Below are 15,160 nucleotides of genomic sequence, written 5' to 3'. Positions count from 1 at the left end.
AGGAGAAGCATGAGGAGCACCTGAGGAAGGTGCTGGAGACACTGAGGAGGGAGAGACTTTTCGCGAAGTTCTCCAAGTGTGAGTTCTGATTGCGCGAGGTGTAGTTTCTTGGGCATCTCGTCAACCAGAAGGGTATTCTGGTCGATCCGGCCAAGATAGATGCCATGATGCAGTGGGAGGTTCCGAGGTCTCCAACTGAGATTCGGAGTTTTCTTGGTCTAGCGGGTTACTACCGGAGATTTATCCAGGATTTCTCCAAGATCGCTGTTCCTTTGACCCGACTGACCAAGAAGTCGGTGACATTCCGCTGGGGGCTTGAGCAGCAGGCAACCTTCGAGACTCTTAGACAGTGGTTATGCGAGGCACCGATTTTGACTCTGCCCGAGGGAGTTGATGACTTCGTGGTTTATTGTGACGCGTCGATTACAGGCATGCGTGCAGTTTTGATGTAGAGGGGTCATGTGATAGCTTACACATCGAGGAAGCTAAAGCCTCATGAGGCTAACTATCCAATACATGATTTAGAGTTGGGGGTTGTGGTTTTCGCCCTCAAGATTTGGCGGCATTACCTCTACGTGGTTCGTTGTACCATTTACACGGACCACAAGAGTTTAAGGTACCTCATGGATCAGCCGAATCTGAACATAAGGCAGCGTCGGTGGTTAGATGTGGTGAAGGATTATGACTGTAAGATCCTTTACCACCCGGGCAAGGCCAATGTGGTGGCCGATGCCCTGAGCCGCAAGGCGGTGACGGCTCCGATTAGAGATATATGCTTGAGGATGACAGTGATTACTCCACTACTAGAGCAGATTAGAGAGGCGCAGGTTGAGGGCCTGAAGGAAGAGCGCCAGAAGTGCGAACGGATTGTAGGCCAGGTGGTCTCGTTTGATTATGACAGCCGAGGGTTGTTGACCCTGCACGGGAGGGTCTGCGTTCCGTACTGGGGCGGAGTGCGACAGGTTCTGATGGATGAGGCCCATAAGTCGAGGTTCTCCATCCATCCAGGAGTGACGAAGATGTACCATGATCTTCACCCTGATTACTTAGTGGCCCTGCATGAAGAGGGACGTTGCTTGGTACGTGGAGCGGTGCTTGATGTGTAGGAAGGTCAAGGATGAGCACCAAAGACCACACAACAAGATGCAACCGCTAGACATTCCCGTGTGGAAATGGGAGGATATCACCATGGATTTCATTACCAAGATTCCCAGGACCGCACGTGGAATAGATTCAATATGGGTCATCGTGGATCAGTTGACCAAGAGCGCTCACTTTATCCCGATCCAGGAGAGCATATCGTCCGAGAAGCTGGCCGAGATATACATGCGAGAGATAGTGGCACGGCATGGAGTGCCTGTCTCGGTGGTATCAGACCGAGATGTCCGTTTCACTTCCAGATTTTGGAAGCGGTTTCACGAGGAGATGGGTACTCGTCTTCCTTCCACCCTCAGACAGACGGACAAATCGAGAGAATGATACAGACTCTCGAGGACATGTTGCACGCATGTGTTTTGGATTTCGGTGGCAGTTGGGATACGTATCTTCCGTTAGCAGAATTTTCGTATAATAACAGTTACCACGCCAGCATAGACCGACCTCCCTTCGAGATGCTCTACGGGAGGAAGTGTAGGACCCCAATCTGTTGGGGTGAGGTCGGTCAGAGAGTCATGGGGAGTACTGAAGTAGTACTCAAGACTACAGAGCGGATCCAGCAGGACCGGAGCAGGCTCCAGACTGCTCAGAGTCGGCAGAAGAGCTACGCCGACAAGCGACATTCAAATTTAGAGTTTCAGGTGGGCGATATGGTCCTCCTGAAGGTGTCACCTTGGAAAGGTGTCATCCGGTTCCGGAAACGGGGCAAACTGGGCCCCAGGTACATTGGTCCTTTCAGGGTTGTAGCCCGGGTGGGCAGGGTGGCTTATCGGTTGGATCTACCGGCAGAGCTCAGTCAGATCCACAACACTTTCCATGTTTCACAATTACGGAAGTGTTTAGTGGATGATTCAGTGATTGTGCCACTGGAGGATATTCAGGTTGACGACAGCCTGAACTAAATCGAGAGACCGGTGACAATTTTGGATCGCAAGACGAAAACCTTGAGGAACAAGGTTGTTCAGTTAGTGAAGGTGCAGTGGCAGCACCGCAAGCGTTCAGAGTGGACATGGGAGCCCGAGGAGGAAATGAGGGAGCACTACCCAGAGTTGTTTTCAGACGCAGCAGACTTCGAGGACGAAGTCTAAGACAAGTGAGGGAGAGTTGTAACACCCGGACTCTGGTACGCATTTATTTACAAATTATTCTTGTTTGAAAGGCTACTTGACGATTTGGAAGCCTCGGACTCGTCGAGTAGAAGTTAGTCTTGGACGCCGGATTCAGCCACCTACTCGACGAGTCAAGAGCTATGGACTCGGCGAGTAGGCCTGACAGAGTGAAACCCTAATTTTGGGGTTTTGCACCCAATTTAAGCATCTTAATCCCTACCCCTTGGCCTCATTTACAACCTCCTTGTCCCAAACCCTAATCCACGAAACCCTAGAGCTTTCCTTGAGTGTGTGAGCCATTTTGAGTGATCTTTGTGCATTTTTGAAGCTTGTGGAAGAAGAAGAAGATAGAAGGCTCAAGAGGGAAGGAGTAAATCTAGAAGCTACACTCAATTTGCTACATTTTATGGTAATCAAGTTTCTAACTTGATCATTCCTTTCTTAGATCTATTTACTTCCACTTTATGAGGGTTTCGGTTCAAGAACCTTGGTCTTTGGGATTTGGACGTCCCAAGTGATTTATATCTCAGATCTGGGATCTAGAAAGGGTTCCATGGCATAAAGGTGCAAACTTTATGAACATGAAAGTCCCATGCAAGCTTATAAGAATTTATATGGCCTTTTTAGCCCTAAAAGACCATGCATGGAAGGAAAGCTTGGAACTTTACGTGTCCAACTGATGTTCAAAGCCTAGATCTAGTATATTGTGCCTTGGTTTAGGGTATTATGGCTTGTGGACCAAGATCTATGTTTTAGAGAAGTTAGGGTTTGAGCTAAACCCATTAAGAAGGACTAAGGGCGGGTAAAGTTGGAAACTTTACCCTTAAAAGTGTATTCCCAGTGGGTAAATGAAGTTTGAAGCATGGATCTGAAGGGTAGGAGCTTAATCCATTGAGATGGCTTAATCATACAGGGGAACTCGGCAAGTCCATAGAGGGACTCGACGAGTTGATTTTGGTTTGTCCCGTTTTAGCTTTAGATAGAACTCGACGAGTCGGTGAAGGGACTCGGCGAGTTAAATCGGTAGATCGCGACTGTAAGTAACCTGGAAACTCGACGAGTCAGGGGAGACTTGACGAGTTAGATCGCGATTTCAGGATCTAGGACTCGACGAGTTGATGGAGTAAATCGACGAGTTGGGTCAACCAGAAGGTTGACTTTGACCCACGCGTTGACTTTGACCAAGGGTAAAATGGTCATTTTACCCTAAGAAGGATTATCAGATTCTGATTAAGTGTTATTATGAAATTGATAGTCGGGGAGTCGCCGGAGCAGCAGTTAGAGATTCCTCACTCGAGTTTTCAGCAGTCAGCCTTGCGAGGTGAGTTTCCTTCAGTAGGAACGGGTCTACGACACCAAGGCCAGCCCGTATAAGTGATATGATAGTAGCTGAGTGTGGGCGGGGCCCGAATCGCATAGTAGCCGAGAGTGTGAGGGGCCCGAATCTCTTAGTTGCATGTTATGTGAGGTGAGTTTCCTTACAGTTTTCAGTTTTGGTTTCAGGGACTTCCGGTAGCAAGGGGAAGAGCTCGGGATGATTGCAGTGCACACACCATTTGTTTCAGCCTGGGATGTTTATACTCCGATATTTTGATATACATATATATGATGTTTGAGATGTTATGACATGTGTTTTGGATATCTATGGTTTTATTAATGATTTAAAAATGAAATTTTTGGACCGTATTTTTGGGATGTTTCAGACCTGGGGTTTGATACGGACCCGACACAGCTACATGCTGTTATATTGAGTCATTATGGACTCGGGGTTGATACAGTCTTGGGGGTTGATACGGACCTGACACAGCTACGTGTTGTTATATACATATATGTTGTATGTGGTATTTTGGGGAACTCACTAAGCTTTGTGCTTATGGTTTCATGTTTTTGGTTTCAGGTCCTTTCGGTTCTAAAGGGAAGGGTCCGACATGACTGCACACTGTCCCCCACAGTTTCCGCATTGACTACTTATAATTTTTACTCTGATATTTACATGATGTAATCACTTTGATTGGTTTTGGAACAACTTAATTGTATGGTTTATTGTTTAAAAATGAAAATTTTACACTGAATTTTTTGGAACGTATCAAGTTTGTTTCAGAGCCTTGGTTTGAGGGATTCGGGCACACTCTCGGGTGTGACTGAAATCAAACTGAGGAATTGGTAATCTTTTGAAAGAAAACAAGTTTCTAAAAAGAAATTTTATAAGGAAAAGAGGGTGTGATGCGTGCAATCAACCGGACTCAAGTAAGTGATTCCTATAATTCCCATACATAATGTTATGTTATATGTTATGAGAATTGCATGCTAGATTAGGGCTAAGGATCTGCTTAGGATTGCATGATAGAATGCTAGGAGAGATGCCTTTATATGCCTGTTGTTTGTGCTTTTATAGTTGCATGTTTGTATGGATATCTGATGATTGGATAGAATGGCATGATTAGGTGATGCACTGGTTAGAATTTCCGATGCCCAAATGCTGCTTGCTTTGTGCTTTGTGGGACTCATATTGATGTGATTTAATTATTTAATGAATATGATAAGTTACATGCAGTAAAGGTTGAATAATGTTAGAGTGGACTTGGGCCTATTGCGCAGCTCTCGTTTGAGTCTAACCGTTGTAGGATTGAGTCTTTTAGTCGAAGAATTATCTAAGATTTGTTACATGTAAATGTATTTATGAAGTAGTTAGCTGACTTTGGTAGGAGTTCTTTAACAACTGATGACAGGGTAGGGTGAGGAACCTAGGAGAGCCTAGGAAGTGTTTAGTGGGTTTGGATGCGCTGTTTAGCGAGTATTTGGAGTATCAGTTGAGGAAGGTAACTTATAGATATCAGGATGATTCTTGAGGAAAGTATGAATAAGTGTGGAAGGTAGTATTGGGCCCGTACTACTGAAAGTACAGGATCTGTACTAGAATCAAGGAAAGTCGCGGAGAATCTAGGAAGCCTGTGGGAAGAGGATTCTTTGGTTATGATATGATCATTTGTATGATTTCATTTCAGAATGGTGATGAGGACGCGTGGAGGAGGTTCAAGTTCTGGTTCAGGATCAAGTGCTGGTACTGAGCCAATTGACGAGCAGATGTGGGAGTTCATCTCGTCGGAGATCACCCGTGATATTTTGAAGTTGACTCTTGTGATCTTTTGTAGGGTCAATGAGGGGATTATGGGGTTGAGGAGCCTCTATGTGAATCTGTTTAGGTTGACGAGCCTCTATGCATGTTCTTTTCTGATAAAGGCTTTGGGGTTCGAAGCACGAGCGGAACACTTGATTGGGGTATACTCGGATGCGGTTTAGACTCATGATTGATTATGGTTTTGTATGGTAGATGGAGAGCAAGACCATCGGTTGGTCCCGTGGCTGTTATGGGAGTGTTGTAAGACTACGGTTAGGCGTAGCATTCACAAGGATGATAGGTCGTTGTGTAAGTGTTGTAAAACTACGGGGTAGCCATAACATACACAAGGTTAATAGGCTGTTGTGGAAGTGTTGTAAGTCTATGATGGAGTCGTAACATTCACCAGGATGAGATATACCATTGTAGGAGTGGTTGTTGGACTGTAGGAGGATCACAACGCATGCTTGGGTCAAGTCGGACCGTTATTGTTGGTTAACCACTCCTTGTTGGGAATGAGGAATGTGGGAGTTGTGTCGGTATTGTATGCTTGTATAGCCCTCTGGTGGGTGAGACCCATGGGCGAGGTCCATTTGGATATGTTAGAATGGGTGAGACCCCGGGGCGAGGCCCGTTCAATTATGTAGATTAAGTGAGATCAGTGGGAAAGGCCTGGTTGACTATTATAGTATAGGTGAAACCCATGGGCATGGCCTAATGTGTTAGGTTAACTTGGGTAAGCAGACCGCTCAGGCATTCGAGGATATGCATATGTCAGGAAGTGATGGTCGTAAGCCTCTAGACCAGTGATGGAATGATGGTGAGATCAGGGTGATTTGCGAGCTTGAGCGTCCTAGTGGACTAGATAGTGTAACGATTGATCGTAAAGCAGTAAGTGCGTGGCTTTTGAGAATGGGGATCGGTTGTAATTGACTTAGTTAAGGTGTTAGATCACTATTAGCGTAGGGAGAATCTATGATCAACGGACCGAATCTGTTTGGTAGTTAGGCTAGGGTAGCCTTTATCAATTAGACTCTTGGGCGTAGTCTCGTGGTGTGACCAAGCATGAGATTGTCAGTCTCAGTGGATGGTTGGGGATTCTGCATCCCAGTTAGTAGAAGGTCACCATAGAATTAGAAGATCTCGAATAGAATGAATATGCAAATCTTTGGTTATTAGGATGTGAGTTATGTACTAGGTTGGAACTTAGGGGTGAGACTCGCGATGGGAGTCAACCTTGTTTTCATATGAAAGGTCTATTCGGTAGCAATGAATGGTTAGGGATTCTGTTTTCTACTGGTATCAACAAGATAATTCAGGGTCAGAAGGTTTCGTTCGGTTCAGGTTGTGAAGTGGAGTCATATTGACTATGTTTCAGAATGGTTTTGTATGTCGGGAAGTTAGACAAGGTATTGGATTTCTGGATTTTAAGTAGAGTAGTTGTAACGGATGTGTTTTATCAAGGAATAATCATATGATTATTTGATAAGAAGTTTCTATGTATGAAGAAATATTTCATTTTGGCCCCTGTGCATGAGAAGGATTGCAAAATGGCCCATAGTGGCATTTTAGTAATTTTGGGACGAGACTTAGTACGCTGGGTGTACGCTTACATGTGAAGAGCTTAGTACGTTGGGCGTACACCACATACACAGGGCGTACGTGCGAGGGTTTCGAACCCTAAAATTTAGGGTTTGGACCCTATTTAAACATCCTTATGGCCCCAAGACCTTCACCCTTATTAGCCTCTACCTAAAAAATCGTCCCTCTAGCTAAACCTAAGTAAAAAAAGTGCATCTTGAGCTCATTTGTGTGTTTTGGTGGTGTTCTTGAAGAAGAAGAAGGTGGTAGAAAACCATTGGAGCTTAGAAGGAGTTTGGATCTAGGATTCTCACCTTGCTAGCAACCTTCAGGAGGTAAAAAGCTCCTAGCTTGATCATCCTTTCTTGTAGATCTAGATATTCCTCCATTTAGGGCGTTTTGGTCCCAACCTTTGTGATTCTTGATCATGGCATGCTCTTGATCAAATAAGTTGTCCTTTCAGACCCAATGAGGGGTCTTGAGTCATAAAAATGAGATCTTTATGCTTAGTTCCTCCCCATGCATGCTCTAGAAGGTCTTTAGGTGTTAAGAAGTTGGGATTGTCTGTATTAAGCATTTAATGGGCATGAAAAGTCACAAAGTTGCAAACTTTATGACTCTCAGTGGTATTTTGGCCTTAGATCTGCATTTGGACGTAAAAAGTCGAAGTATTAAGCTCTTAAGTGGTTAAGAATAAAACCTATGTGCATGTTGGGCATACCAAATGGTAAGCTACGCGTACGCAGGTTGAGCCCCGATGCCTCGGACCACGAGTACGCCCCTCGTACATCCGAAGTACGCCCCGCATACGAGGACTAAATTGACTCGGCTGGGTTGACTCGGTTGATTTGTTAATTTTGGCCAGTTTTGACCAAGGGTATTTTTGCGAAAAATGTTATTAATTTAGAATGAGAAATGTTTTGATATTTAGGAGTCGGGTAGAGCCGGTTGTCGGAGCAAAGATTTATTCAGACTACATTCAGACTGAGAGGTGAGTCTTCCTCACTGTACCGTGGGTCGAAGGCACCAATACCGACCCACTAGACTATTTATACTGGTTAGGATAGTATTATGCTAGTTTGTAGCTGATTAGTAGATTTGTATGATTATCTGTATTTGCTAGTTTTGTGTTATGTTTATCTGTTACATATGTCGACATATTGTGTTGGGTTGAGGCGGTCCTGCTTTGTGTTATAGGCCAAGACACCTGGGGACGACCGGATAGGCTGTAGGCCCTGCGAGGCGGTCCAGTTAGGTCGGCGGCACGTAGAGCGGCCCTGATAGGTTGTAGGCCCTGCTAAGCGGTCCAGTCATGTCGAAGGCTCGTAGAGCGGTCCAGATAGGTTGTAGGCCATGTGAGACGGTCCAGTCAGGCTGCTTGCTCATATTTGTATGCTCGTTTGTTATGTGGTGTGTTGGCACTTTGGGGGAACTAACTAAGCTTTGGCTTACAGTTTTAGTTTATGGTTTCAGGTACTTCAGATGATCGTGGGAAAGCGAAGGCGTGATCGTGCACAACTTCCAGTTTTATGTCACTAGGTATTGGGAAAACACTACAAGAAACGAGACCTATAGGGACGACAATTGTCGTCTCTATAGGTACTAAAGTCGTCCCTATAGATGGCGGCAACGATAAGTCCTCCTTACAACGTTCGTCCCCATAGCCCCGTCGCAACAGATTTTTTTGTAGTCGCTATACGTATCGTCGCAATAGCTTTACCTATAGAGACGACATATTGTCTCTAAAGGGTTCGTCGCTGTACTTTTCCGATCACCATAGACAAAGCTATAGAGACGACATGTTGCCTCCTTAGAAACAGCTATAGACACGACATGTCGTCTCTATAGATAAAGCTATACACACGACATACACCAACATCAGATCGCGGTAGTAGATGCACCTATAGAGATGATTTGTCGTCCCTATACATTTACCTATAGAGACGACATGTCGTCTCTATAGGTATGCCCACATGTTTACACTCTGCTCTTTTTTCTGTGTATTTTTCGAGTTTTGACAATCCCAAAATAGCTAAAGCAGTATATTTACAAAATAGTCGTAAATTTTATTGCAATAAATAGTGTTAAATGATTTTATTAAATGTTTTAAAACAGTACAAATTGAAGGAAGATTCTCAAACATTACATGTTTTAAAACTATACTAGTTCAGATCTAGCAAACTTTGCATCAAATTCTTCACTTGTTAATACTCCCAATTTCAGAACACCTTCCTGCAAGTGAACATTTGGAAAATGTTGCAGCAATTACAGAGAGATTGCTTTGCTAACTATTTGTAATAATTGATAAGATAGAAACATCACCTTCAATGTACTTCCCTCATTGTGGGGCAGCCTTGGCAACTGCTGCAACATTATCATTGAAAATCACGTACATGTGAATATAATTTGCATCTTCTTTACATATAATAGCAACGTACTTTTCTTTTCACGTAATTACTAGCAAAATATTTACAAAAAAGTACAATGCCCAATTGTAAAATGTAAGTACATTTTTCTTATAGGTAAAAACAAAGTACATTACTATTAAAGGTGACTTTTCATACCTGCATCCAACCTTTCCCAGATAATGGTGACTTATCATGATGAATCTTGAAAGATGTAATTGTTGATATTATAATAAGAAGGAAGTATAGAAACAAGAAAAGATCCCAATTGTAACTCTGCAACAACAAGAATACTAGAAATTAGTGTTGAAGAGATTATTATATCATTAAAAAAAAAAGCATAAGAGCTAACTATTCCTAAATGTATATAGGTTTATAGTTGAAATCTAGCTTACTCAAGTGAATGCACACCCTTATTTTGGGTTATCCCAAAAAAATGCAATATTTTCTTTTTGGGTAAGCTTTAAGAACTAATTTATTCTTTTACTCTTTAGTAGTCATTAAGTGAACTTAGCCAATATAAATGTGGTCCAAAAATCTTCTTTATTTTCTTCTTGTTAATGGGCTTTTAGACATTTGATGAATAGTCATAGATTTTTTTTAAAACTATGTGTCAAGTCAAATGTTACTTTTTGATATAAATTTAAAGAGGAGCTAAAACCTTCGTTGAATTGCCAAAGAAGTTTGTTCGATCAACATAAGCAGAAGTAGAATTTTGAACTGTAGAAACAGAATAGGAAGACAATTAATTCTCAAGTCAAATCATTAACTTTGTGATATAAATTTAAAAAGTTGAAACTTTAAAAGTTTAGATTAAAGTCGACAAAATTGCAAAAATGGTCCCTGTGGTTGGCAAATTTATGTGTTTTTGGTCCAAAACGAAACGTTGGTGCACCAGTGGTCCAAAATTGGATATTTTTATCGGTTTTGGTCCCTAGCCACTTAAAAAGACGATTATGCCCCTCTTATTGTTTTTTTTTATTAATGTTAATGATTTTTAGTAATTAAAAATTACAGAATATCCCATTATCCCTCTGTCACTCTCTCTCACTCACACACACATATACTCTCTCTCTCTCTCTCTCACACACACACATCACCGGTGGTACCTCTCATCTCTTCTACCCCTCTTACATCTCTTTCACTCTCTCAAGAACACCCCGACTGCCACCACCATTCACCTACACCGTCCGCCGCTAGATGCCGCCTGATAACCTTCAGACGCCAGCGATCTGTTTGTACACCGGGGAAGTAGCGACTAACTGGATCAACAAAGACGACGCCACCGATCTGTTTGTACACCGGGGAAGTAGCGACCAACTGGATCAACAAAGACGATGAGAGAATTTAAACCCAAACTGGGTCAAGACCTACATTCAAACTCCGATGACGAATTTAGATCTGGATGTAGGCTTTTCTGTTGATCTACACCTGCATCTCCTTCTCAACCCTAATCCCAGTTAAATGTATCGATGAGTGGTGGTGAACGGTTTATGGTCGACCGATGAGTCAAAGTCATGTCTGAACCCATCGATGATTTGCAGTGGGGGTCACAGATGAGTATACAACTCCTCTTTAACACATACACACACAAACGAACAATCAATTTTCAGGGTTGTCTCTTCTAGAATAATCGAATTTTTGGATTTGTTTCTAGAACTGGACATCGATTTTGGAATCTAAAAATGCTTCTGGGTAATGGGTTTTCAAGAACAATCAATTTCTAAAAATTCAATTTTTTCAGTGTATTTCATATCATTTCTATGTTTAAGGATTGATTTAGAAGAATGGTGGAGAAACGAAAAGCTTTGGTTGATCGGAGTTTATGGCGTTCATTTGGCTGCTGTTCTTCAAGGACTTCTGAAAATGATTGCCAGAATTTAAATTGCGTTAACATTGACGTCAAAATCTGATGAAGATGAAGAGTTTTCATATCTGTATACTTTGAAATGGATATGTATTCTTCAGTTTTTGGGTTATGGCACTGTTGTACCCATCTGTAAAAGGGTTGATGGGAAGAAGATGGAGAACACCAATAATTGTGTTTGTGTGGTATGGTTGTAGAAAGAGTGGTCCGGTTAGAGAGAGAGAGAGAGAGAGAGAGAGAGAGAGAGAGAGAGAGAGAGAGAGAGAGAGAGAGTGTGTGTGTGTGTGTGTGTGTGTGGTGGGTTTATTGTTTTCCTTTTTCATTTTATTATAAGAATAAGAAAATAAATAAAAGAAATTAAAATATAATTATTAAGGGGCATATTAGTCATTTTAGATGTGATGTGGACCAAAAACACAAGAAAATACAACCATAGGGACCAAAACCACACAAGGTATCTAAAATTGGACCAGTGATGCACCAACGTTTCGTTTTGGACCAAAAACACATAAATTTGCCAACCACATGGACCATTTTTACAATTTTGTCAAATTAAATCATATAAATTTAAAAAGTTGAAACTTTAAAAGTTTAGATTAAAGTCACATACACAGCTCTCAATGTCAAATGATTCTCAAGATAGGACTCATCCATTGTAAATAGCCTGGAAAAGACAATTGTATAAGTTTGCTGCCATAATAAATTTATATTTATACAAAAAAAACAAATGGATATGCAGTTTGTTCATATTCCAAATGTCTAACAAATATCTACCAATGTCGATTACATTAATTGTCCTACCAAGCCATAATTGGAGAACCAATCAGCGATACTCCATTTACAATCTACAAGCATGAAAAATTTTCTATCCATTTCAATTGTAATATGAAAACAAGAGTCATAGAATAGAGTCAAGGATCATGGCTATTTATTTTCTTAAAACAACATGTATAATTGTACTACTTAAGATAAAGAAACGTAGTTATTTTTCACACACAAACAAGAAATTAGGTGAAAATAAAACATGAATGGATTGAGCGTTTACCACTTGGTAAATCCTTCGATTTCTTTCAGTCTTGATTCAGAATGAAAAAGGGAATAAGGTGAGACCTTAAGCTTACTTGAGGAGGGCATTTTCGTCCTTTGATCCTGTCACTAGTTCATGTAAATGAAAAAGGGAATAAGGCTCAGAGTATATCTATAGTTTATATCTTATACAAAAAGGCTTATTATAATTATAATAATGATATTATCAAAACAAATTTCAACCTCCAAATCAGCAATAGAAACAGAGCCTGTTATGGTGCCAAAGCATCAAATTTGATGCATGTATCAGAATTAAAGATTTATTCAGATACAAGTTTTTCACAACTTGAATGTCAATCCCATATATCATTCTCAATGTTATATACAAGGATTAAACTAGGTTCATTGTCACATATACAAGTTTGTCCTATAATGCTTGTTGAATACAGAATCATATACATTCAAGATGTACAACACAAGCAGAAAACAAACGCAAATTTGATCCAATTCGAACAATTACTGTTAATAATAGGTTAAGTCATCAAAACTTACACAATCGTATATACAAAAAAACCTACATGATCTACTGGTGATATCATGCAATTATAACATCCTTTTATAAGTATAAACATAATGAGAGAGGTGAGGGAGACGATGGTGTTGGTGGCTGACCGTGCTGGTGTCGTTGACGTTTTAGGGGTGGAAAGGGTCGGGGAAGGTAGAGTTTATTTATTTAAAACTTTATGAGTTGTCATTGTGGTTTGTAAACGACGATTTTACTTCTACATACCTTTCATATGTTATGACATTTTAACATATGTGGATAGAAGTGGATAGAAGGTGATAGTCATAATTAAGGACGGTTTATGGAAAAATTTTAAACCATGTGGACCATCTTAAAGACAAAAAAATAAAAATAAATAATAAATAATAAATAAAAAAAATGAAAACTTAAACCCAAATTTCAAATAACCGTAAGGGCCATTTATGAAGCTTTGTGTAAAAGTATTTTACCAATGTTGGATTCCTTGTTTCTTGTTGATATGTTCAAAAGAGATAAAATATATAATAGTTTTCATTAAAAGGAAAAATCAAAGTCAGAGTCGGTCACTCCAAGGAGGCTAGAACAAACGATCAGTCGTACCAACAGTCACTCACCAGGGCACGTACTTTTCTTTTCCTTTTAGGGTAAATAAAGAATTGTAAGGAAGGGGTAATTAAGGAAGATTCTGCTACATTTGACGGTTGACGAGGCGCCACTTCTCAGTACTTCTCAAGGATATTATGTAGAGAGAGGAATAGAGATAGGGCATAGACATCAGAAAGTGGAAAAGTTATAGGTCTGGGAGTTGATTTGGAGAGGGGATATAACTAAGATGGGACGGAGGAAGTTGGAGATGAAGCGAATCGAAGACAAGAATAGCAGACAAGTGACGTTTTCAAAGCGGAGATCAGGGTTGAACAAGAAAGCACGGCATCTTTCAGTTCTCTGCGATGTCGACGTCGCGGTCGTCGTCTTCTCCTCTCGTGGCAAACTCTATGAATATTGCAGCGGCAGTACGAACAGGTGAGTCATATATCGTTTTGTATTTTGACTTTTGTTTGATGATATTCTTGCGTTTCTGCTCTGTACACGTGTGCTTATATGTTGGTTATCTGCATAAAATTTTACGACATATCTGCGATCTAAATGGGCACAATAAGCGATTTCACGTGGAAGGTGCATATATAATACTAGCAGCTCGCGATGTACTTGATGACTTCATTATTTCCTGTCATGTCTAATCTGTGGCGAGTTCGGATTATTGAGATGTATATAGTAGGTTTCAATCGATCATCCGATTAATTCATAAGGGATATTGACATGGGGTTGATGAACTGAAAAACTCTTCATCTGCGTGTCGTCTGTGGTGATATTAATGGAGAGTTGGAGACGTGATATGTTCGACTCGAATTTCCATAACAGCTTCAGAAATTTCTTTCTATTTTGAAGCCAGGCTATCGCCTACCGGCACACTTATTTTCATTATTTTTTCAGGGTAAATCCTTTATGCTCACTTTATACCGTAGGTATTGCATTTGTTCTTGTATGCTTGTTGTAGTACTTACTAATTCTGTTTCATGGGTTTAGGCACGTTTTTTATTAGAAATTGGTAGGTATTCAATAGAATATGTATTGGAATTAGTTGATATGAACTTTCATAATTAAGGCCTTTTTATAATTCAAAGTTTAGATGAGATGTCGGTGCAAGAAATCACGTCCATATCGGCGACAAATGCCGCCGCTAGAGACCCTAAAGCTCGCTGCTATTGCATCATCGTTATTGTTCATGTGTCACCGGCCGCTAAAATTTGACGTGACTAATGCCCTTATCGTTGATGGTGATGTCGCCTTTATTAGGTCATAGGATATACCCATCTTTCTCCTTTCACTTTTTGAGTGTCACCTTAGCTTTCCGGTCACCCTCATTTCATTCACCAAAATGCAGGAAATGATCATCTTTCACTGTCTTTATTTTTTTTATTTAAAAAAAAACAATATATTTTATATAAATATTATACTCGTTTGTAGGGAATTAAAAACCATGAATTTTATTATTATTATTATTATTATATATATATATATATATATATATATATATATATATATAATTTAATGAATATTACAAAAACTAAAAGAAAAATGTCGACAAATCACACGAGGAAAGAGAGGGCGGAGTAGCCTCCCCTGAACCGCAGTGGCGGTATTGTGTGACGGGGTGCAGTTTCCTGTCCCACATCTCTTCTCCGCTCCACATCCACTAGCCTTAGTGTTGTCGTTGCCGTCGCTATTATTGTTTTCTTTTTTTAATTAGAGTAGCTACAAATGCATAAAAACTGCTATTAAAAATACATAAAA

At 40.7% G+C, this 15,160-nt stretch overlaps 1 long non-coding RNA gene across 1 annotated transcript; it reads left to right on the top strand.

The window, feature by feature from the left end:
- Positions 1–10,391: 10,391 nt before the first annotated feature.
- LOC145169185 (uncharacterized) lies at positions 10,392–11,610 on the top strand. Its single transcript, XR_013742348.1, has 2 exons — positions 10,392–11,063; positions 11,141–11,610. It is a non-coding gene; the product is annotated as an uncharacterized LOC145169185 (long non-coding RNA).
- The last annotated feature ends 3,550 nt before the right edge of the window (positions 11,611–15,160 follow it).

This window comes from Lactuca virosa, chromosome 4, assembly GCF_052849685.1.
Source record: "Lactuca virosa cultivar CGN04683 chromosome 4, Lactuca_virosa_CGN04683_v6, whole genome shotgun sequence".
Lineage (NCBI taxonomy): Eukaryota > Viridiplantae > Streptophyta > Magnoliopsida > Asterales > Asteraceae > Lactuca > Lactuca virosa.
This window is presented reverse-complemented; position numbering and strand designations above follow the sequence as displayed.